This window comes from Schistocerca serialis, chromosome 5 (assembly GCF_023864345.2).
Source record: "Schistocerca serialis cubense isolate TAMUIC-IGC-003099 chromosome 5, iqSchSeri2.2, whole genome shotgun sequence".
NCBI lineage: Eukaryota > Metazoa > Arthropoda > Insecta > Orthoptera > Acrididae > Schistocerca > Schistocerca serialis.
In genome coordinates this window covers 185,949,886-185,976,139 of record NC_064642.1, presented here as the reverse complement: position 1 = coordinate 185,976,139, position 26,254 = coordinate 185,949,886, and positions in this window count along the sequence as shown.

The window sequence follows — 26,254 nt, the reverse complement described above, 5'->3', positions numbered from 1 at the left end:
AGTGCTTGATGTAACCGCAAAATCCCATTGTTGTCAGTCAGCATCAGCACAGTGTTAAGTTTGTGAAGTATGCATGCACACCTGAGGTCCATTATCATCAAAGATCGCACTCACATGCTGAGTTTGAGGCCAGGGTGTACATGTTGTGCGTTTACAGTAGCTTTAACTGTGCAAATTCATAAAGCTCGTGTTCAGCATCATGATCCTTTGTGAAATCTGCGAAGCAGTGACTACTGTTTTCCGTATCAGCAGCCTGAGGAATTTATTTCACCTTATAGCTCTCACTTATTGAGTGGGGAGACCAGCTGTCCCTCAACATCCATCAACAAGATAAGTTTCTTGTTGCTTTTACGACATTGCCGAGCACAGAAAATTAATGTCACATGAAGAACTGTCATTTTTAGTTTACCACTCGCACACCCACATATTGTTTTAACACACTAACATGTAACACTTTGCAGCCACGTTTCATATGTTTCTGTGCTTTGTTTTTGAGCAACTTTCATACAGTTGCATTACATAAAATTTCTGTAGCGTCCTTTCCACATACCTTACACATAACACAATAAAATACAAATACAATTACAAAATACACTTATCCTACTCATTTGCTGACATGCTATTATTGTCGCTGATATACATCATAGCCTGTAACATATTCTCTCCCCTTTTTATACATAGTGTCATTGTTTGTCATTTTACTTTATTTTCGTTACATTATTCGATTCCAATTATATGAGTGCACATTTTTCTATCGTTTGGTAATAAATGCTTCATATAACATTCATAGAATATTCATGTGATGACATGCTATTATCGACGCCGATATACATTATAGTCTGTAACATATTCTCTCTTCTTTTTATACATAGTGTCATTGTCTGTCATTTTGTTTTCATTTTTGTTATATTATTCGATTCCAATTATATGAGTACACCTTTTACTATCGTTTGGTTATACAAGCTTCATATAACATTCATAGAATAATAGATTATGTTTTTATTTATAGCAAAAATTGACATAAATTTCATTTCAATTTAGAATGACTTCTTGTCAGAGCATATTTATCTGTTCAAAAGAGTCAAAGAAGTAAACAATAGTTACTATAGCAGATACTACATGCTGCTCAGATAACTACAGATGGCCTTGCCCCTCTAGTATTTTCCAGGAAGGGTCTACACACTACAGGGTTGTGGAAATTTCATGGAAAGACATTTATGTGCTCCATTACGTCTCGTTAACAGATTTAACTGTAATCCCAAGAACAAAATAGTTTGTTGTTTCCAAGCACAACTCAAATCTGACATAATAATTGTAAAGTCCTCTTTTAATTCATTTGGCCCTCCATTGTTGATATTATTAATCTTCGTTGATCCATAATGGATCGTGGGACGATGGGTGGCATGAACTTCTTGATGCAATAATTTACCAACAGCCGTATGTCTGTGTCGCCTAGCCACGAAGAGCTGTTGGCGGACAATTTGATTCAAGGATCCAGTTATATGACTCCTTCCGTGTATAGTTATTTTACGACTATGACGAGTCGGGCCTGAAGATGGCGTCGATGTAATGTCGAAGCTGGTAGCACATAGAAGTTCATAAAATAAAATAAATTTCTAAAATACATATGGCTGTTGGTAAATTATTGCATCAAGAAGATTGTTGATATTATCTTGTCACTGTTGATCTGCAACTGAAATTTTGACTTACTGCATTCCGGATGACTAAATAATGGATTAAGTGCTATTTGTTGCTATGATCTTCTTTTATTTTATCCCATTCTTCTAGATCACACTGACTTCACAATCTCCATTTTCATACAACCATCAGTTTCACTGTTGTAGACAAAATTAAAAAACACATGCATTTCCATCAAAGGCATGATCACTACTACTAACATTCTGCAGTACTCACAATATTCCAAAGAGTTTAAAAAAGAAAAGAGTTTACAAACTGTCTTGACAAAAGAAAAATAGGCTCTAAAATATATCATTATTTTAAAATGAGTCCACAAATGAACTTTATAATTATTATCAGATTGTGCAATTAATAATAGGAATTTTAAGTACACCAGATATTTCGTAGTTTCAAATATTTCTAAGAGACAAATGATTTTATTTAGTCATCCAGAATCCTGTAAGTCAAAATTTCGGCTGCGAGGATGTATCCCTAGATGCAAGAACTAGAGCCAACAGATTACTAACAAAATGATTTCTTTTTACATATTTTAGTAAAAATCATAATACATTGTTTACAAAATCATATGAAGTTCATTCAGTAAACTGCTGATATAATGTTCACTACACATGAATCGATAGTATACATGGTATCAATTATTTCTATAAAAAGAGGTAGTGTTAGATAAGGGTGTCACACTACAGGGCCTACTTGATGTACTGGGGTTTGTCCAGTATTTCGTTTTATTCAAATATTTTTCAAAATAGCCCCTTAAGCTTCCATGTTTGCTATTGAATGGAGCTGGGTTGAATATTTCACGTCTGAGTCTCTCTTGTATGGCCTGAGACTTATATTTATCCAGGAAGGGTCTCTCAAACTGTGCATAATAGTGGCAACGTTCCGCCATGTTATTAGCCCATAGCTGAACGTCACAATTGTGTATCCAACAACAAGTCTAATTCCTGGGCTTCAGTCCAGGTATGAGGTAAAACATTTTGAAATGCTCTGATAAAGAACATGGGGTTTGTTCTTTTCCCTTCAGAGGTAAATACCAAAAACTGTCGATGCCTAAGTAATCCCTCATCTAGAAACTAGGTTGACAAACACACCGCACTCTTAGTGAGAGGTGTGCTTATATTTGCTTGTGGCATAGTGCATGGCAATGCAGCTTGCTCTACAGGTACAACTACTGGCAAATGTTGTTGCATTCTGCAACCTTCTTTTTCAGCAGGCTAGCTACGTACTATGGGTAATCAGTGAAAGTATCTATAACTTCTCTAAAGGCATGGGTTCGTTTTCTGTCAAATGTTGTTTTGGAATGTCAATAGCTTTAGCAATACTGCCTCACAACCTTTCCTCCGCTTCCTTTAAATCTGAATCTGTTTTAGCTAGAAACTGACTTCCTTTCTCTTTTAGAGCTTCTATTATCTTATTTACTGCATCTACATACATTTTGCACTCAGACACTATCTTTTCAGCAATGGTGCTGGCCTTATCCGGCATTCTGGATTCAGCTTTTTCAGTTAATTCCTTTACATGTGCACTTATCTTACCTCTCTGTTTTTCGGAAAATTTTAACTCTAAACTCAACTGGTCCACTTTTAGACTTTTGAACTTCTGTAGGTTAGTTGTTGCACATAACTTGCAGCTCACTGAGTGCATTCGTAAAATTTTTTACCCATGCATTCTCTTGGGATGGCGTCTCCTGAAATTGAGATTTTGCTTCACTGCTGGTCGTTCCTATTTGTCGTCTACTGATGATACTTTTTCCATTGATGTATTTATATTTTGGGATATGTTAGGAATTATTTCTCGAATTAATTGTTTATTTATCGGTGTCAGCTTTCCAGATACTTTATCAGACAATTTAGTTCATATAGTTTTGCACACCTCACTGAACTGTTCACCAATATTATTCTCGAAATCGTTAAATGCCTGATTTTGCTGTGTAAATTGTCGTCCTATACCCTTAAGCTATTGTGTTACACTTTCCTGAAGTTCCTGTTTTTTTGTGAACTGTTGTTTTAATTGTTGCATGGCGTCTCAGTAGTATTTACATTGCTTTTAAGAACTGTATCCTGTTACTGTATTTGCAATGTCTTGAGCAAGTAATCAAAGGAATTTTCGCTCTTGTGCGCATCTGTTTCACTATTTGGAAAAATGTTTCCCAGTGAGAACTGAGAAATTGTCTCGTTGAGCATCATAAAAGTGACATCATGATTAGTTACATTACCAGTGTCGTCATTTATTGAGAGGGGGACGCCAGTGTGATTATTTTGGTTGCCATCAGCCAGTTCACAGGTTGGTGTGTTACCTTCAACTGTCGCCAAGCTCAGATTTCCAAGCTCAGATTTCCGACATCTTGGCATATTGCATTTTGTAATGAATTTTCAACAATGACCGTTTCCTTTGACTGCATTGTGAATAGTTTTTAACAAAATTATGAATAAATTTTTTTTCAAAAATGAAATTTTATCAATACCAGATCTTTTCGATTAAAAATGGTTTAGCTACATATTCTGTAATAAACCTGATTATTATCTGACACTTATAGAGTTCGAATGGCTTATCTTGCACTTTAATCACGACTTTGTAAAAATTTTCGTCTTTTGTGTAGAAATGCACTTTCTGTAAAGGACATTAATTGGAAGGAAAGGAGGTAATCTACTGCCAGAGAGACGGCACCAAGTGCTCACATATAAGTATACAACATAGCAGCTTCCTACTTTACCACTGAAATCAGTATTCCCAGCTCATATCATTTGTAGGCAGAATTTAATTTTAATTTCTCCTTCGATGTTTTTATCATTTCCAGTCTCATGGACATATAACAAATACAATGAATATTTCGTTAGTTTCTTGTCACAACAATATGAATAATTTATCTCAAAAATTTTTATCTCAACATTTGAAAGGTATGTAAATATTTTGCTCAGCGCTGTCCTTTAAATGGTTGCCTTAGAATCGGGTTGTGGAAATGTGGTGTGTGTACTGTAAGACCTTCGGTACACACACCATCAGATTATTTGACTTGTTGCTCTAACGAAGTAGGCGAGTGTCAGCAATATGTCTTGTGGTCTTATTGTGGCGTGTTTATCTTCTGCCGTTAGGTCAGATGATAGAAATGCCACTTGCACGCTTAGAGTAGCAGATTGATGGTGACCAACTTTAAACAGAACTTGATTAATTTTCACACACATTTATTAAAATAATAAAAAGTATAGCCATTACGTAACTTGATTCTGGATGCTGTATATAATTGACAATCTGAAGTTCCTTTGGTCTTTGTACGTTAATCTTATTCTCCAATATATCTCTGATACTTGACAAAAGTGTCTATACATTTATCTTCATGGCTATGTACAGGAATATGGTAATCTTATTAGGCGCAGACTGAAACTTGACTATAGACTGGTACAGACAAGTGTAGAACTCGTACAGACTGGTACAGACTAAAGCAGACTGGTACAGGCTAATCGGAGGTCCATACGCTCGTTATAATACCTCGCACGTTCAGGTATCACTGCGCGAGTGTGATCCGCGAGGAGAAAAGGTTCTACGTTAGCAGCAATGTCATTGGCTGCGTTACATAGTAATACGTGGATCGGCGGAAGCAGAATTTGGTCTGTCGCTATGACAGCACCATCTCGTAGTGCGGAGACGGATGAGCGCTGCGCCTGCGCTGTTGTGCTTAGCGGGGCGCGCTCTAGTGGGAAAGTTGTGTATGCGCTGACTACGCAGAATAATGTACACAACAGGAAGTGCATTAATAATTGCTTGAATAATTGAAAAAACTTGATAGAAAATTATTGAAAAGAAATTTTGAAGGTAGTTTAGGGATCAGTGCACAATCTTGGGTGAACTTTAACTGATACCAATATCAACAGACCTTTAATACTAATACATTCAAGATCAATAAACCTAATTTGTAATATGTACTGCTTCACATTAATTCCATTATGTTTAGTCTTGATCGTGACAGTTTCAGTGCAGGAACGCTCCTCCAGGTACACTGTAAAATATTCTTCTCTGCACCGAACCTCTTGATGCGCGATCTCAGCAGCGAGTGAAATGAAAAACGGGATTGGAGTTGAGTTTTCAACCGTGATAATAAATTTTGCTTTTCTAATAACTTTTTATAACACTTTTAATGTATGGTTGGAATGCACATTTTTGACAATGCTGGTAGGACAGATCCAAGCATATGTCCTTATGCTGTCACTTCTCGAAACGAAAATGTGAAAATGCAGGAATTAATAAATTGAAGAGCATATTCCTTACTTTGTTTCATACAGATATTTAATGATTTATCAAAACATTATCCTTGTAGCTAGTATTCCTGGTCCTGTCAGCTTGGGACATATTTGGTCCAAACAGCAAGTATCCAGTACTTCTGTGAACTGCTGTAAACTGGTGTTTACCTTTCACATCACTGTTGTATGTCTTCTTGAGTGTTCAGTGCCGTCTGGAAAATTGTTGCCACAGCACTGCGATCGAGAACAGTTACAGCCATTCACTGTTGTCCCCTCCATAAAGTCGCTAAAGGATAATAGGAGTGACCCACAAAACTACTGTCCAATATCCCTGACACTGATTTGTTGTAGAATCTTAAAACATATTTTGAGCTCAAACATTATGAGGTATCTTGAACAGAATCACACCATTAGTGCCAACCAGCATGGATTCCAAAAACTTCGATCATGTGAAGCGTAACACACTCTTTTCTCACATGACATACTGATAGCTTTGGATCAAGGCAAACAGGTAGAAGCAGTATTTCTTGGTTTCTGAAAAGCATTTGACTCAGTCCCACGGCAAAACTTACTGTCATAAGTACAATCAGGGGGAGTTTCAAGTGAAATGTGTGACTAAATTCAAGACGTTTTATAAGGGAGGATGTAGCATGTTATCATGGATGGAGAGTCATTGTCAGACGTAGAAGTAACTTCAGGTAAAACCGTGGGAAGTGTATTGAGGGCCTTTTTACTCATGTTGTATGTTAATGAGCTTTCACCCGATATTTGTAGTAACCTCAGACTTTCCGGACATTATGCTGTTATCTACAATGAAGAACTGTATAAAGGAAACTGCATAAATATTCACTCACATCTTGACAAGATTTTAAAGAGGTACAAAGATAGGCAATTTGCTTTAAATGTTCAGAAACGTAAAATTGTGCACTTCACAAAACGAAAAAATGGAGTATCCTATGATTATAATATCAGTGAGTCACTGTTGGAATTGGCCAACTCATACAAATTACCTGAGGGTGTGCACTTTGTAGGGTTTGAAATGGAATGTTGACATAGCCTCATTTTTAGGTAAAGCGGGTGATAGACTTTGGTTTATTGGCAGAATACTGGGGAAGTGGAATCACTCAACAAAAGAAATTGATTATGAATCACGTGTGTGACTTTTCTAGAATACTGCTCAAGTGTTTGGGACCCTTACCAAATAGGACTAATAGGGGATATTGAGAAGTGGAGCAGGTTTGTTTGATACATGGGAGTGTGTCACAAAGATACTGAAGGGGCTGAACTTCATGATACTTGTAGAAAGTCTGTTAGGAAAGTACCAAGAACCGGCTTTAAATGATGGCCCTAGGAATATACTACTACACCCCCACGTATCCCCGTCATAATGATTCTGAGGATAAGATCTGAAAACCTACTGTATGCACAGAGACATTCAGACAGTCATTCTTCCCACACTCCATATGTGAATGGAGAGGGAATAAACCCTAGTAACTAGTACAATGGGACACGCTCTCTACCATGCACCTCACTGTGGTTTGCACAGAACAGATGTAGATGTAGTTGTAGATTTCCAAAAATCATATCTTTTATTTGTAATTTGATTTCCTGTGGATGAATTTCATGTGAAATCATCAGTCACTGAATTTGCAGTGGTTAACCAAGGTGTTCAAAGGATGTTACCCATCATGGATGTTTGGACTGTCAATTCATATAAATGTCTCAAAACTGTGAAGACATTCTGCTGCCAAATTTCTTTATGTACAACACTTTCTGTATCTGCTGTTTTGGTGATCTAGCTAATCTTCAGAGTCAGGTTACTTTTGCCTTATTATAACTGCTTATTACAGACATTGATATTATCACATCACTAATGATATGATGGTATTAACTGATTTGCTGAACAGTACAGCATACTTTGATTCATTCTTCACAATGCCATGATTACCATGAATGGTTTCTGCAGTGGCAAAACACATTGTTGGTTGATCTGATTGGACAGGCAGTAGTTTAGGGCGAAAGCACTGTCCCACATATACTTAATGAAAATTATTTCTATTTGGCACTTCTTTTGTCAATCCAAGGACTTCAGTGAACAAAATCCCATTGATTGTACATAATGTAGAATGACTCCTCGAAGTCTTTTCATGTAACCCAGATGCCTCAGCTCCCAAATTTTATAATAACAAGTTCTTATGGATTACCCCCAGCGTGGTAGCCCTAATGAAAGTATATGGAGGAGTGTTGGACAAGTGCCACTTTCCAGGAAACGTAGAATTTACCATGTAAACACTGTCCTGTAACTATAGAATGTGATCTGAATAGATCTGTAAAGCCACTGAATGGATCGGTCTCTGCCGTCATTATATGTGTAAATCTTCTGTATTGTTGTCACTAGGAGAAGATTCCAGAACTTCATTGTCTGTGCGATTTCATTAAAACCACTCTGAGAGCCACTGTTAAAGTCACCATGTTGGTAAAATTATCCAAGGAACTTTTGATCATTGCAACAGGTAATTGTTGTTGTGAATCATTCTGCTGTGTACCTCAGATCTTGCTGAAAATAATTTTTTTCCTTGTCACTGGCCACCATTTGGGAATTTCAAGTAGGTTATTAGCAGAAAACACAAACTGTATTGGCTGCAAATAAGTACTGTATTTTTTCACGGAATTGTGGAGTGCATGCATAGTATGTTGACACTGCAGAAGGGTAGAGAAAGAACTGAACTCATGCTACACTAGTAAGATACAACTCAACTCAAAGAATATGTGACAAAGATAATTACACACTCAATTTGTACACAATAAGCTGTTGTTCAGAGGCAAAATCCCCACTAACTCAATATGTCATAATGCAAACTCTTTGTACCAACAGAATTTAAATAACAGAATAGGCAGAAGACATCTGTTGAAGCCAAAGAGTATGTTTCCTATCAGTTACTTAGTTACATGCTCCTTAGAACATTTGAATGGTTCTTTCATCAAAATGGTTTTGAACAAGTCAGCTTGCAGGATACATGTACATGACTAGAGCTGACATGAGTACAGAAATTATTTTTTATTTTTGCTCATGCAAGTACAAATAAAAACAATTTTTTTTGTTGGCTACCAGTTTTTAAATTGAAATCCATCCATGAAATTGAAGGAACTGTCGAGGAGAAATGATTTCAAGCAAGAATAAAATTTGCCATGCTAAGTGTTGAAATTTTATACTATTGATGATAAAAAAAATTGTTCTGGCAGATTGAGCTCCTTTCTAAGCCACTAACAGCTTTAACAATGGGTGACAAAGGTCATCTGTTCCTTCAACTATGTAAGTATGGAAATCACTATTCTTAAATTGTATTGGATTATTTATGACATATTTAATTATCAAATATATCTGTTGTGATGCTGCATTTAAGATGCCAAGCTCCTTGAAGAGGTACCTACAGGACACCTGTAGGTGGATCTCATGTATTATTTATACTGCTTGCTTTTGTGCAATCAGTACATTTTTTCTAAGTGATGAATTTCTACAGAAAATTATTCAATAAGACATTTTTGGAAATGTGCAAGGTATCAGGAGGTTGATTTACTTTAGCAATTATATGATGAACAGAAGAATTAGAATTTGGCACAGCTAGCAAAAAAGGCATCTCACTTAACAAAATCCACTTTGTCTGACTTGCATCAAGTAGCAATGTGGTTGATGCCTATTCACTAGAGACGTAGACAGAACTTGTAATTCTGGAACTAATCCTCCCAATATTAAGCACTGAGCTTTCTTACACACAGCCCTGTAAATCCCTGTAGAATAATGAAGCAGTTTAGAAACCACAATATTACCACAGGAATTAACAAATCCTCCACTATCAGTGTTGTAACTAACATACTGAATTTTGGAAAGACAGGAATGAGGCTCTATATCCCAGATCAGAGGAAACTGAAGTCCTCTGACCAACTGAAGTCCAAAATCGAAAATTTCTTTGTCATAAGCAGCATTAACTCAATGTTAAGCCTCTGAAAGCTCTAGAAATTACAAGGAACACTTACAGAACAAAAAAACATTGTTAGCAATGCAAGAAACAATATTGTCAAATGAGAACAAACTGGATTATGGAAATTATAGACTGCTCAAAAATAAAATAGACAAAAGTATACTTAAAAATACATTACACTTAAGGGCTCCAGTTGCAGTTTTACAAGACATTTTTAGTTCCACAATCGAATTAAAGTCTGTAAACAATAGATCCATGACAGTTTCATTAAAATATGCAAATAAAATGTACCAGTTTATGCTGATCAACAAAGAAATTAAAACAAGTTCAGAAAAAGTAAATAAGTCATGCAAGATGACAAAAAATACAATATCTAAAATTCCACAAAAACAAGTGAAAGGTGTATCAGATAATTTTAGAGCACAGATAAGTAAAGAAAGAAAATTTAAGGAAATGGTTGGTGATATCTTTGCACATAGACGAACCAATCAAAACAAAAAGAGACTGGCAGAACTGTGTAGAAATAATGTCAAGACAGTTTAAGAAAATCCATCAAAGCAAAAAAAAAAAAAAACAAATGTGATCACTCAGTTAGAATGTAGGTGACTCCAAGTTGACCGTATTGCAATCTTCCATCTATATCACAAGAAGTTTTTTAAAGATTCAAGTAAACAAAGGGACAACAACTAACCCAGACCACTACATAACCTGAGTGAAACTAAATTCAAAGCCAGTAGAATTCAGTCAAAGAATACCAGTAATTCCTAAGTTGTATACTAATAAAACACACTCACTGCTGTTAGCATGTGTAGTTGATAAAAAATAAGAACAACATTGAGAACAACTCAAACATAAGTTTACCAAAACTGTTCATATCCAAATTCCTATGCAAAGGTACAAAAATATGTGTGGTGGAATGTAGATTGTGAACAGGTACTAAAATCTTGACATTCAAAACATGCAATAGTAGCAAATCAGTAAACGTATATTACATGTTCGTAGTAACATGAAATGAAGTTTCAGAATTGGTTAGACAAAGAAAAAGGCAATACAAAAAAGACAGTACTGTAAAGTTGAAGAAGACTTACAAACGAACAACCCAGGACTTTTTTTATCAAACTCCTCGAACAAATTTGAGTGGGTACCAGCTATTGAGCCCCTGCTTTGAGATTAAAACTGGATTGTTTGCACTTATTTCTACTAGAAATTCCACTAGAAACCAATCCATATTCTCAATCATGAAACAAACAGGAAATTACTACACAAATTGAAAGGTTGGCAAAAATAGCAAAGCATTTGGTGAAGATTCAAGTGTTGCAGAACTCCTGAAGTAAGTTAGCCAAAAAACCTTAAAAGTGTTTACAGTGACTATATAAAACATTTCGCAATCTGAGAAAATCCCAGATGACTGGAAAACTCCATTGACACATTCACCACATAAACAGGAAGACAATATGGATATTGCACAGGGATTTCCCTTCGACATGTGCTATACATAATTCTGTCATATATCATGGACTGAGCACAGTAATAACTTGAATGTTAAGGTGATTAATATCAGGCAGGTTTCAAGCCAAACAGATGTTTCCCAGAATAAATTTTAGCTCTGAAACTAATTCTCAGGTATCTGTAAGTTTATAAAAAGAAAGTAGCTTGTAACTCCATGAATTTTGAAAAAGCTTGTGACTCAGAGACTGTCTTCCAAGTTCTTTTAGTACACTGATAAAAATGCCATCAATTCCTAGTTTTTATTTATGAGTGAATTTATTATTTTCCTAATTTCAGTTGGGGAGGTGGGTTGAACATCAGTTTTATCAAATTGCATAGGCATTGCCTCCTCCAAACACAGCCTTGCATTTTCTGATGAACAGTTGGATCCTATTTTCTCTACAACACTTAAAAATGATATTAAAATTATTTCATCTTCTGACTTTTTGTTAACAAAATTTTCATTGAGTATGATAGAAATACAGTTTTCCTGTGCTCTCAGTTGAGCTCTTTCCCTTATAACAATACTCCAAATTGTTTTAATTTTACTATCAGGGGTGCTACTCTCAGACATGATATACATAACTCTGGATTTTTAATAACTTATCTTAATACACCTCAGTATATTTTGCAATGTTTGATTGTTTATCATTATTCCTTTTGGCTATCAGATACAGGTCCCTTCTCTATTTACAAGAAATTTTTATCCCTTTAATAAGCCAAGGCAGTAATAAGTGGGTCAGTTGGCTGCACTAGGAGATATTTTACTAAGCAAACACTACCCATCCACAGAAATAAAATATAAAAATATTATATCAATAAAACTTTACTCACACAATGAACTCCAGATTGGGAAATTACTTATCAAAATGTTTAGTTCTCTTCATGACTTTATACTTCAACTTAATATAGCAATCTTCAAAAAATTGGGAGTCCCAGTTACTCTTTTACTTTATTAATCCTGTCTGGAAAAATTATTTTAAATTTATTATCAAGCTCCATACAAATTTTCTCTTCACATCTAGTATTTAAATATTCACAGCCTGTAGTTTACAATTAGCTGACTAATCTTATTAAACAAATTACAATTGCTTGCATTATTAAGCTTCATTACTAGAGTTTCCATTTACACATAATAAAAAAATAGTAATGTTAAATATTTTGTTTCAAAATTCTATGATGAACAACATATGTCAAATTCTTTTACCGTACATGACTGAATAGGCAATTGTATCTTTCCAGATTTTATCATTAAAAGTGGCAACAGTTGAGAAATATGGTACTGTTGTGCACAGAGCCCGGCCATCGAGCGACAATATCTCTTACTAACAAATTGTGATCACTAATGGTTTGTCAGTTAAAGGAAAAATATGATTTCCTATTGCGGAAAAGTTCAGCATTATGTCCTCCAGGAGACTGAATTCTTATATGGCTACAATCCAACGTACCAAGAACGGCAGTAAATCAGTCCAATTGACTAAAACCATACATCACGGAGCGCATTTCTTCTCTTGTAGGAAAATTTATAAAGCGAGGAGACAGTGATGCTATGATGTCTGATACATCACTGATGATTCGTTGTGCTATTGTACGATGTACATTACTGTTGTCCCCAATAAGAATGTTGAATGCACCTGTTGCATATGCCCTTAAAGTAATCAAAAGTCTGTTTATCGGAGAAACAGAGTTATTCCGATCAGTAGGAAATTCTAACCTGACATTAATTTGATTTAATAACCACCACAATGTTTCTTTGGACAGACGAAATCTCTCTTCAAACTTCCTGTCATCATAATCTTCAAAAGGGTTTCCCCTTTCCACAATCACTCCAACACGATTTCTGTCACGATTTAAATGAACAAGGTACAACCAATCTTCCTCAATGCCATCCATAACATCAAAACGCGCTGCCATCTTAATAACATATGCTTCTAAAACCGTGGGTATATCGAGAAAATCGGGAAAGAGCTCCGGTGAAATATAACCGCGATTGATTCCCTCGTTTAACTTAGATCGATGTTGGTGCACCAGAATACTGCGCTAAACAGGATTATATATCGACTTAACTGTGATTAACTGTTAATCGAGTTTGGTGCACTCAGCCACTAGTGCTACTTTTATTATATTTCTTCTCAGTAGTCAATTTGTACGATTGCTGACTATTTTTAAGTTGAATTTTATTGAAGAAGATTCACTATATCATTAATCAGTTTTTCTCATAAATAGTTATCAAAAGTATTGAAATAATTTCAATGATAATTAATTTTTTAAGTTCATTGAAAGATACAATTTTACTGAATTTGGCATATAATTAATTCTGAAAAATTATCCACAATTTATTTGTGTATTTCTGATAATATCTCTCTGAGTTTGACCATTTTTAATCTGTGTTTGAATAATACAATATTCGAAATGAAATCATGTGAATTTTCATCATTTGGTTGAGGATTAACCTGTGGTAATAATGCACTTATTTCTTCATTTCTTCTGCTCATTACTTCAAAATCCACATCAACAGTTTCTCTCAAATATTCTCCTTGTTTTTCAGGCAGTTTATTTATATTCTCTAGTCGTTCTTTACAATAATTTTTATATTCTATTTCTTTTCGGTCGGAATATGTCATTTTTTCTATCTTATATTTACCATGTTTGCGAATTGCTGAATGCTTTTGCTTTTTCTTTTTTACTTTTAATATCAAACAATATAACAACGATTCATTAATAAATATAGTTTTCAAATCAATATATTAGTTTCCCCATTTTAAGGCATCTGAAAAACCTTTAAATATTTGTTTATTTTCTTCGTCCACATGTTTTTGAATAGAATTTCTAGATTTTTTGTATTCTAATATTTCACAAACATCTCTTGCTTTATACCACAGATTACTATTTTCAACAAAGTCTATGACTGATTCCATTTTTATAGAATAAAAATATATTAGATAAATCAAAATTCTATAGTGACAACATTCAAACTTTCGTAATATTTAATATTTCTCTTCTCTTTTATTTCAACAGAAGCATCATTGAACTGATCACACATGTTCCCAAGGAAATATGTCATACTCTTAAAAATTTTATCTACTCTGTGTACATCGAAATAAATAGAAAGTGTGTGTTCTACTAATTTATAATCTGTACATTCATATTGTCTGACAAAATCTTTTATCTTGTTTAGGTCTTCCACTATTGTGATTGTATAATCTTCCTGAAAGGTGATTTTTGGACAATACACCACCAACTTTAAAATATTTTTCTTGGTATATTGCTTAGTTGTGGCACTGTAGACAATTGTTTCTTCTCATTGCTTCAACAGAAATTAATTATTTTGTTGTAGACATTCTTGGTCTTTGGCTTGCATTTCTCTCAATTGTTGTTCAATAATGTTTTGACATTTATTTTTTGAACAACATTCGTAAACTTCAGGTACCCGATTAGTACTCTTTTAAATTAAGATAATATTTTCCTACTTGTTTACATTGTTTTGTATTGAATGTAACTACCAAATTTTTAAAATTTTCAACAGTTAATAAAATGGACATCTTTTGAACAAGATTTGGTATCTCATTATTTTTAAGAAATTGAACATAATTTCTTTTATTTTTTGATATATTTTTAGGCACTAAATACTTAGTACTTGGAATATTATATAAAAATTATAAAATATCATTAGTAATCATACATTTTTGGCTTCAAACTGTGAAATCCGAATGTTTTTAAACCGACTTCCTAATTTAAGCTGATAATTGTTATGATTAATAAATTCAAAAATATTCATCATAGATTTTTCTGAATTGCAACCGCATTAGATGTACTAGGACGCAGTCCTAAGCCTGCTTCAACTTACACTGGAATTAACTCCATTTATATTGAATAAAATATATTAGATGAAAATATTTAGCCTGATTTCAGTAGTGTGATTCGTATTCTGAAGTAAGAGGATCATTATATTTTATTTCAATATTATCTATTTCATATATGTTTAAAGATTCAATAAAATTCTTTCTAAATAGTTTAAATTTTTCAGGGGCTTGTGTTATGGCCTCTGAAATTCCAAGTTTAATAAAACATAAAATACCAATTGATATTAAAATATTTTTTAATAAAACAATGGAACCCAAATATCTTTAAAACAAGTATCTAAATTTATCTGATAATTTTTATTGTTATTAAATTCAAATATATTCATGATAGATGGTTCTGAACCACAAACAGCATTGGAAGTACTTGGACACTGACCAAAGACTGCTCCAGCTGTAACTGGAATCAATTCCATTTATACAGAATAAAAATATGTTAGATAAATTGAAATTCTATAGCCGTGTTTTAATTTTTCAGACAGGAAATCAATCCTGGCTGGAATTCAATATAAAATTTAGTTCTGTAATTTCCATTATAGATTATCGTTTCTTTTTCATGAAATGCGTATTATACTGCAATCTTATAAATGAAAAAAATAAATATGCAATAGAAACGCTAGTGACAGTAAAAAAATTAAGAGTGCAAATACTCTATCCATACAACTGTATATACCACAGAAACAAGAAAGTGGATTCATTTATTAAGGACTGATTTTAATTATCTAATAAGTAATTGTATTTATAAAAAGAGATGTTCAAGAAGTGTAAAATTTCTGAAATATACGAAGGATAGATATAAGAATTCATGTAAGTAATGTCTTAGTGAATATCGTAAGAGACTGTATAAAGGTAAATAAATTATATGTGTATGTGGAGGGGACTGATGACCTCAAATGTTAAGTCCCACATACGGCAGGACAGCCATGGATTTAAATGTTTCCTCGTCATCTTCTGCATTCCTTACGGACACCTTAGGTTTTATTTGTAGTGCCTTACGTATCTGTTGTGGAGAATACCCGTTGTCCTCAAAAACTCTCTTCAAATGTAAAAGTTCGTCTTTTAAACTACTTTCATCAGATATGACGTGTGCTCGGTGTACCAAAGTTCTTAGAACACTACTCGTCTTTCATCCAAAATAGGACGGATCCTCACTAAACATAAAGTAAAAGTGATTTTTCGTCCACCGGCGAAGACGGCTGCACTCCTGGGTTCCGTTAAAGATGACTTACTACTCCGCAAACCTGGAGTTTACAAAATACCATGTGAATGTGGCCTTTCATATATCGGACAAACGAATCGTACAGTCCAAGAGAGGTGTACGGAACATCGCAGGTACACTCGGCTCTTACAACCCAGTAAATCGGCCGTGGCAGAGCATTGTATTGATTCAGGTCACTCTATGGCATATGAAAATGTCGAAATTCTGACTTCTGTTTCATCTTTCTGGGACTCCGTAGTAAAAGAGGCCATTGAAATCCGCTTGGCGAAGAATTTAATTAATAGAGACAGCGGTTTCACATTAGATAGATCATGGAATCCGGCACTTTCAATATTGAACTTACAAAGACGTCGCTACAGTTCAGCTCCCAGTAATACATCGACCTCCCAGCATGGATCGAATGCGCAGCCACAGACGTAACTCATGCATATGTTACGTCTTTGCCGCCGATCAACATCACTGGCGCCTTGTTCATCTGTGGCCGCATGCGCAGTGGCGCGGTCCGCGAGTTTAAAAGGATGGAGCGAGCGCTGGAGCGTCAGTCGTACGGCTCTCTCTGAAGATGGCTGAAAGATATACAGCCGAAATATTAGAAGAAGAAGCAGAATTTATGCGGCTGCATTCCCGAAATTTAATGGAGCGATCTATCTTCAGTTTGTGTATGTCGTTTTTTCACGTGCCGCCGCGGGACAGACATTCTACCATTATTTAGCGTGGCGTTTGATGAACATTATCATCAAATTATGGCGAGCATTCACTTAAACCTTTAATTTGAACAGTTATAGTTGCATCAGCGCATTAGACTCTGAACTGCTCTGGTAGTTGGATTGTGTGGATTCTTTTTGGCTGTTGACTTTCAGAATATAGTGAACATTTTAGAGAGAATCTTTTTTTTTTATTATGAATCCCAGACAATCTCCTAATTCCTCAGAGCTATAAGCTGTAGCTATAAATATACTTCTCAGATGAAGTGGGCACCAGGAATTCTATTTACAGGCTTCACGTTTTGTTAATCACTTTATGGTTGCCAATATTGTAGTTAGAGAGCCAATGTTGAGAATGGCAAAAGACTGCATAAATAACAGGAACATTTAACAACAATTAATTCCACCCACCGCCCCACATACGGTTAATCGGCCGGGAAATGCATCTTTTCTACATAACATTCTACATATATTAACAAATAAATTCCACCCGCCACCCACATATGGTGCATCGGCTGGGAAAGAAACTGAGTAAAAGTGAAAGTGATTTTTAAATATTCGGATTCGGAAGTGAAATGCGACACGCAACTGAGTAATAGAACAGTGATAGTGTTACGTGTGCATCTGGTCGACACAATTGGATTAACAACGCATCTGGATTGACAGAGCTGCCACTGAGTCTAGCGGCGCTGCCAGCATCGCAAGAAGCCAGTTTTGCCTCACCGCAGTCGTCCGCCGGAGCAACTGGAACCGTGCCTGCATTTGTGGTCCACGCAAACACAAAGCAGCCGTCGAAGTGCCGTCTACAGTTCAACGCGCTGCGTCGCATTAGTAATCCTGGTACGCCGCGCCGGTGACGCCATACGTCGTGCAGAAGGAACTAAGTTAAGTGAAAAGCTGTTAAAAATTTTACTAACCTGCACTAAAAGACTGTCGGCAATGGAACTGCCAGAAGAAACCGAGGTCAAACTTAAAACAGAACCTATGTCTGTTGAGGGAACTGTAAATCCAGACAACGATTCAAGTGTAAATATGCATGACAATAGTAATGTTAAAGTGAAATATGAAGTATTGTCTCCTGACAGTAGTGTGAAAAGGGGCAATGATTCAATAATAGAGACCCCTGTAGTAGAGCAGAAATCATAAATTGTTAATTTACTGGATGATAGTTTCTCTGATGAATTAAAAATGAAACAGTCATCAGAGATGGTAGAGTTTAAGAAGGAGAAGTTAGAAATGACTGATCAATCAAAAGTCTCATTTAGTTTTGTTGATTCTGGTGTTGGAGCTAGTTTTTCGTCACCTGAGTGTGATAAAAAGCCAGCTAGTGAGCAACCCAAAGATACTGGAGCTAGTGATTTAAATGTAATATTACAAGCAATAGCTGCCAGTAATGCTAGAATGACAGCTGAGTTCAAATCTGATATAATTGAGGTAAATAACAGGATTGTGGCCAGCCAAACCAAGTTTAATAAACGATTGGAGGTAATGGACAATACCTTCCAGGCTGGTTGCAATAAGTTGAAAGAGGATCTGGACAGTTTGAATTATAAAATTGATTACAATCATGAGGATATTAAAAAAAAGGTTGCTCAACAATTTTCTGAAATGTATAAAACAGTAAAATCCGAAGTTGCGGAGATTCGCAAAGACTTCCAAATGGAAGATACGAAGCTGGAGCACAAGTTAACAGAAAAGATCGAGGCGGAATCTGAACTGTGCTCAGATAGGTTTAAAGAAGTTAACATAAAAGTAAACATATCTCAAGCAGAAGTAGACGCAATTAAAACTGATACTACTCATATTGTGCAAAGAGTAGATAATGTTGAAATGAGAGTAAAAAATATTAGTACTAACACTGGTAACATTGAGAGTAAAGTAGCTTCAGTAACTTCTGGTAATGGTAGTATGCAGCAAATTGTAGCTGCAAACGCCGCTTTTATCGGGTGTCGGCAGTTCTTGCGGTTCGATCCAGATAAAAATATCCACCCGCTAGATATCTGGAACGATTTTGAAGATGTGATTCCACCAACTTGGTCTGAACGAGAGAAAATCTCATTTATTAGAAGCCATTTAGGAGGTGACGCCATGCGTTGGTCAGCTGATGTTATGTTGAAGTGTAAAACATTAGCGGAATTTAAAACAGCTTTCATTAATGAGTATTGGTCTAGCAATAAGCAAAATGAAGTGTTGAGAGAATTTTGGATTGGAAAACGCTTCAATGTAGGCAAGGAATCTATTAAAGAGTTTGCCAGGTCATGGATCTCACGTTTCTCACATTTGGCCGAAAAGCTAAAACCTGAAATGATAATACTAGGTCTTGAAGCCAAACTGCCATGGTATTGGCAAACTAGAATTATATCTGCCCCTAGAGACAGTCTGCATCGTTTCATTGAATATTTGGAACGTGTAGAGCGTGTTGCTGCCAAAGAGGAGCAAGCACGTAATAACAGAAATGACAATAACACTAGTAGTAATTGTAAGAACGAGCAGAATGGCAATGTAAACATGAGAACAGTAGGTGTTCGCAATCCTAAGAGAGGTAGGAATTGGAGAAATAATCATCAGAACCAACAATGCCACCCAAATGATAGTAATTTTTTTTTCGAACAAAATTATGCAGGTAAACAACAGTGCGGAAAGCAATGCTGTGCCAGTTAACTATAATGCAAATAAAGGAAACGGTAGTAGGCTGAGGCAGGAAAACTAGTTCCCGTCTATGAGGACACTGGCGCTCACCGGGTGGTTACTTTTCCTAAGCCAGTAATTGCAGTAATTGGTAAGACAGATCAGAGTACTCAAACTGAACATGTGGGTGAAGGGTCGGTAGCATCTAAAGATACAGCAGAAATATTAGATCACTCACAGTATTTGATAGATACCGTGTTAGAGACGCTTTCTAAGTGGGAAGAGAAAGAGAAGGCGCAGCAGTGTAACGGTAGGGAAGAGCTACAAGATACTGAATTGTCAGGTGCAGAAGCAGAAGAAATTCATGCTTATATTTACGATGAGGATGATGTGCTCTTATCTTAAGTGCCTGTGCAGGATGTTGATACTGTACTAATAGATTTAGGACAGGAGGTAAGTGAGAATGTAGAGGATAGCCTGTTGGGGGTCGATGAACCCGCCGCCCCACATATGGTTAATCGGCCAGGAAATGCATCTTTTCTACATAACATTCTACATATATTAACAATTAAATTCCACCCACCGCCCCACAGGCCCCTTACGGGGCAGGTCCAGCAGCCTTGGTGCAGGTCTTATTACATTCGATGCCACATTGGGCGACCTGCCTGCTGGATGGGGATGAAATGATGATGAAGACAACACAACACCCAGTGAAAGATATAGTCAAAAAAGCATAAGAAACAGCAGTTTTATTAAGTCAATGAGAATTGATGAGAACATAGTTACAGATGGAACAACTGCTAATATACTAAACACAATCTTTAAAGATGCTGTACAAAATTTAAAAGGGGAAACAAATCATCAGTGATCGAAGCAGGCTGAAACACTTGCCCAACCATCCCACTCAATGTTCCTAGAACCAGTGACAAAAACAACTCATAAAAGTAATCCAGAAATCAATGCCCAAAAAGTCTGCAGGAGATGATGAAGTATTAAATTATTTAATGAAACATATAAATGAAGAAATAATCAGTTCTTTAGGATATGCGGACTGCTCTTTTATGTGTTCCCAGAAAAATTAAAAGTAAGCAAATTAGTACCAATATTTAAGAAAGGAGAAAAAAATGATCCAAATAACTACTGAACAGAGATGACTAGAGATGATCATACATGGTTGTTGACCATGTTACTGGAGAAACATAGTATTCTGATTCCAGTTCAACACAGTTTCCAAACAGGGACATCTACAGAAATCGCCATCTCAAGCCTCACAGAATTCATTATAGATGCATTAGACAAAAGAAACTCTGTGTCTCCTGTGTTTCTGGACCTGTGTAAAGCATTTGACAGAACCACCCATACCTCACTTATCAGTAAACTTGAAAGTTATGGTATTCGTGGCCATGCAGTCAAGTAGATAAAATCATACATCAGCAACAGAAAGCAGTAAGTGGAAACAGAAACTGGATGCAGATCTGAAATGAGAAATATTAATTATGGAGTGCATCAATGATCTGTACTTAGGCCACTTCTGTTCAACCTATTTGTCAACAATATTGAAAGATAAAAAACATTATATGCAGATGTTATGGCACTAATGATGTTAGGAAAAATCTGGAAAGAAGTGCATTTATGTCAATAAATACCAAAACACAGTGTCTTATACATAATGACCTAATTTTAAATGTAAAGAAGACCATGTTCACAGTGTTCACATATAGAGAAAAAGGAAGAATACATTGATATAGAAGAAGCAAGACTGGAAGAAGTTACCACTGATAAATATTTGGGAGTTGACAATAAGCTCCAGTGGAGTCAACATACAGATAATCTTGGCTGTAAATTATGCACTGCAATATTTGTTATGAAACAGCTTGGACATTATGCCAACAAGGAGCTTCTATGTACAATGTACCATGCTCTATTTGAGCCAAACCTACAATAAGGAATTACTCTTTGGGGATATTCAAGCAGAAAAAATACGTAAAGAATATTTACATTGCAAAAAAAGCTGTTAGGATCATCTTGAACAAGAAACATAGAGACTCATGCAGAACTGTTTTCCACAGTCTAAAAATACTGACATTTCCATCTCTAAACATTTACAAAATGAAAATATCATTAATAAAATCAAATGCAGTACTAGAAAGAAACGCAGAAGTTCATACATATGGAACAAGAAATAAAGGCCAGCTGAGAAGTATACAACACTGACTGAGAGTTGCTGAAAAAGGTCCTCGATACTCAGGTGTCCAACTCATACAGTGCCTTCCAAAGAGTTTGCAGGACAATGTGAGAAAAAACACATTCCAACAACATTTAAAGGATTTTTTAACGGAAAAAGAATCTGATAGTGTAAAAGAGTATATGTATAATTGACTGAAAAATGCTACTTTACCTGTTATAGAGGTACTATAACCAACTGAACATATTATGATGTGTAAATAACATGAGAGCATGAATACTGAAAGAAAAACGTAAATTTGAGCATAATGTAGTACGTAAATAATTTTCAGGACCTAAATAATGGGTGAAAAATATATGCAACATTAGTATAAATATTGCCACTTTGATGTATTCAGTTGTAATAAGTAGGTTTAAGTTGACTTGTCATATATTGCAGTAAATGCTTTGAACAAGATGTAATTAAATGGGAACAAAAAAATGTAATCAAATCAAATATTGATCCATTCTGTTATTTGACAATCAATAGTGTTTGTATGGATATATACAGATCTAAATATTTAACTGTAAATACAGTTGCTGTATTGGTTAAAGAACAAAAAGAAAATTATAGTAAAGAATCCAGAGCTTCGATAAACAGTTTAAACAATAATAATATTTCGCATGCTCTTAATAGTGGAGAAATAAAAATAACAAGTGCAAAAGTTGATGGCTTCTTTAAAGAAACTAGTATTGTTTACCAAATCATGGTTGCTTTCAGTATGGTTGTAAAAAAGTATTAAAGGTGAGATAATTAACAATAAAAACAAAAAACAATGGATGACTTGAATCAAAAGACTTTGACAAGAAGTGCAGAAATTCTATGTGCTGGATATAATTTAGTGGAGATGTGGGAATGTGATTGGCTTAACTCACCATAGTATAAAAATTTTAAAAGATTCCTGAAATTGTTGGACCATTGAAATCAAGAGATGCTTTTTATGATAGTTGAACTAATGCAATAAAATTAAGAGCTAAAGCAGATGGTGTTAGCACAAAAATAAAGCAGACTGATGTATGTAGTCTTTATCCTATTGTGCAATTTTATGACTTTTATCCTGGATGATATCTGAGAAAAATATATAGTCAAAGGTATTATTCGAAACACTGTTATGGTTTTGTAAACTGTAAAGTATTGGCACCTAGAGGATTGTATCATCCAGTTTTTCCTGTAAGAATAAATAAAAAACTGTTGTTTCCTTTGTGTATCATATGTGCAGAAGAGAAAAATAAGTGAATGCAGTCACAGTGATGACAAAAGTAGTTTTATTGGAACTTGTATGACTGATGAAGTGTAAAAGCTGTGGAAAAGGATAAAAAAATTTTAATGTCTATGAAGAGTGTGATTTTAAAAATAAAAGGAATTTACTGTTTAAAAATTATCTGACAGACTTTCTGAAAATAAAATTAGAAACCAGACTACATGATTTTGAAACTGGTGATGAGTATATCGAAACAGGTAAACAAAAACTAGATATTAACTTAGCTCCTGATAGAATAAAGGAAAATCCAGGAAAACGAGCTGTTGCTAAGATATGTCTTAATTCATTATGTAGGAAATTTGGGCAAAGGTAGAATATAAGTCAAACAGAATATGTAACAGGTTTATAGTATTTTTAAGAGGTACTATTGGATGATCGATTAGATAATATAGATATTAATTTTCTTAATGACAATATGGTTTCGATGAGGTTCAATTTCAAGGATTGATATGCACGAAATAACACAGCTATAAATATTTTTATAGCTACATTCACTACATGAAATGCAAGGCTTAGATTATATGATATGTTAGATAAACTGGGTGTATCTGTCATATGTTTTGATAAAGATAGTACTGTATATATTGATATTGTTATAAATACTGTTGAAAAAGGTGGTATGTTAGGCGAGTGTACTGATGAGTTACGAAATAACTGAATTACAGATTGGGCCTCAACTGGCCCGAAAAGTTACTATTATTTAAAAAATGATAAAAAAGCGGAGAAGATAGTAAAGGGACTCGCATTAAATTATAAGAATATTCAAAAGCTGAATGTCAAATCAATGATAAGATTAACTGAGAGTAAGGTAAAGGAAAATATACAATTAAAATGCAATCACATCACTAGAGATGGTGATACTCAAAATTTGGTTAACAACTGGCTAAGAAAGAATTCTCATTTCAGTGTGATAAAAGAGTAGTTCTAGAAAATTATGACACAGTGCCTTATGGATATTAACAATTATTTATTATTTAATAAGTTTTAAAGTAAATTTTCTGTTTCTTCTAATGCAAAAATAAAAATTCACTCTACATTCCTTATATCAATGATGTAAATCTGTTGGTATTTTTTTATTCTATTCTCCATCTTCTACATCTGTAATTACTGAGTGAGAAACTATTGAAAATACTGAAAACGATTTAACATATTTTTGTATTATATTTGGTAAATTATTCATCGATAAATAAATTCCCTACCTTTTTAATGGTCATAAAAAGAAGAGTGCTTTAATCTATTAATACTTTCAGTATGGTCCTCACTACACAAATGTTCTATAATTGAAGATGCTTTAAAGTATCCCTGCAAATATTGCATTCATCTTACTTCTCTTTTGGTTTATTATTTCTATCAACAAATATGTCAAATTTAAATTCATCCCACACATTAATCATATTTGTTGTTGTTGTGGTCTTCAGTCGTGAGACTGGTTTGATGCAGCTCTCCATGCTACTCTATCCTGTGCAAGCTTCTTCATCTCCCAGTACCTACTGCAACCTACATCCTTCTGAATCTGCTTAGTGTATTCATCTCTTGGTCTCCCCCTACGATTTTTACCCTCCACGCTGCCCTCCAATACTAAATTAGTGATCCCTTGATGCCTCAGAACATGTCCTACCAACCGATCCCTTCTTCTCGTCAAGTTGTGCCACAAACTCCTCTTCTCCCCAATCCTATTCAGTACCTCCTCATTAGTTATGTGATCTACCCAACTAATCTTCAGCATTCTTCTGTAGCACCACATTTCGAAAGCTTCTATTCTCTTCTTGTCCAAACTACTTACTGTCCATGTTTCACTTCCATACATGGCTACACTCCATACAAATACTTTCAGAAACGACTTCCTGAAACTTAAATCTATACTCAATGTTAACAAATTTCTCTTCTTCAGAAACGATTTCCTTGCCATTGCCAGTCTACTTTTATATCCTCTCTACTTCGACCATCATCAGTTATTTTGCTGCCCAAATAGAAAAACTCCTTTACTACTTTAAGTGTCTCATTTCCTAATCTAATACCCTCAGCATCACCTGACTTAATTCGACTACATTCCATTATCCTCGTTTTGCTTTTGTTGATGTTCATCTTATATCCTCCCTTCAAGACACTGTCCATTCCGTTCAACTGCTCTTCCAAGTCCTTTGCTGTCTCTGACAGAATTACAATGTCATCGGCGAACCTCAAAGTTTTTATTTCTTCTCCATGGATTTTAATACCTACTCTGAATTTTTCTTTTGTTTCCTTTCCTGCTTGCTCAATATACAGATTGAATAACATCGGGGAGAGGCTACAACCCTGTCTTACTACCTTCCCAACCACTGCTTCCCTTTCATGTCCCTCGACTCTTATAACTGCCATCTGGTTTCTGTACAAATTGCAAATAGCCTTTCGCTCCCTGTATTTTACCCCTGCCACTTTTAGAATTTGAAAGAGAGTATTCCAGTCAACATTGTCAAAAGCTTTCTCTAAGTCTACAAATGCTAGAAACGTAGGTTTGCCTTTCCTTAATCTTTCTTCTAAGATAAGTCGTAAGGTCAGCAATGCCTCACGTGTTCCAGTATTTCTACAGAATCCAAACGGATCTTCCCCGAGGTCGGCTTCTACTAGTTTTTCCATTCGTCTGTAAGGAATTCGTGTTAGTATTTTGCAGCTGTGGCTTATTAAACTGTTAGTTCGGTAATTCTCACATCTGTCAACACCTGCTTTCTTTGGGATTGGAATTATTATATTCTTCTTGAAGTCTGAGGGTATTTCGAATGTTTCATACATCTTGCTCACCAGATGGTAGAGTTTTGTCAGGGGCCTTGTTTCGACTCAGGTCTTTCAGTGCTCTGTCGAATTCTTCACACAGTATCGTATCTCCCATTTCATCTTCATCTACATCCTCTTCCATGTCCATAATATTGTCCTCCAGTACATCCCCCTTGTATGGACCCTCTATATACTCCTTCCACCTTTCT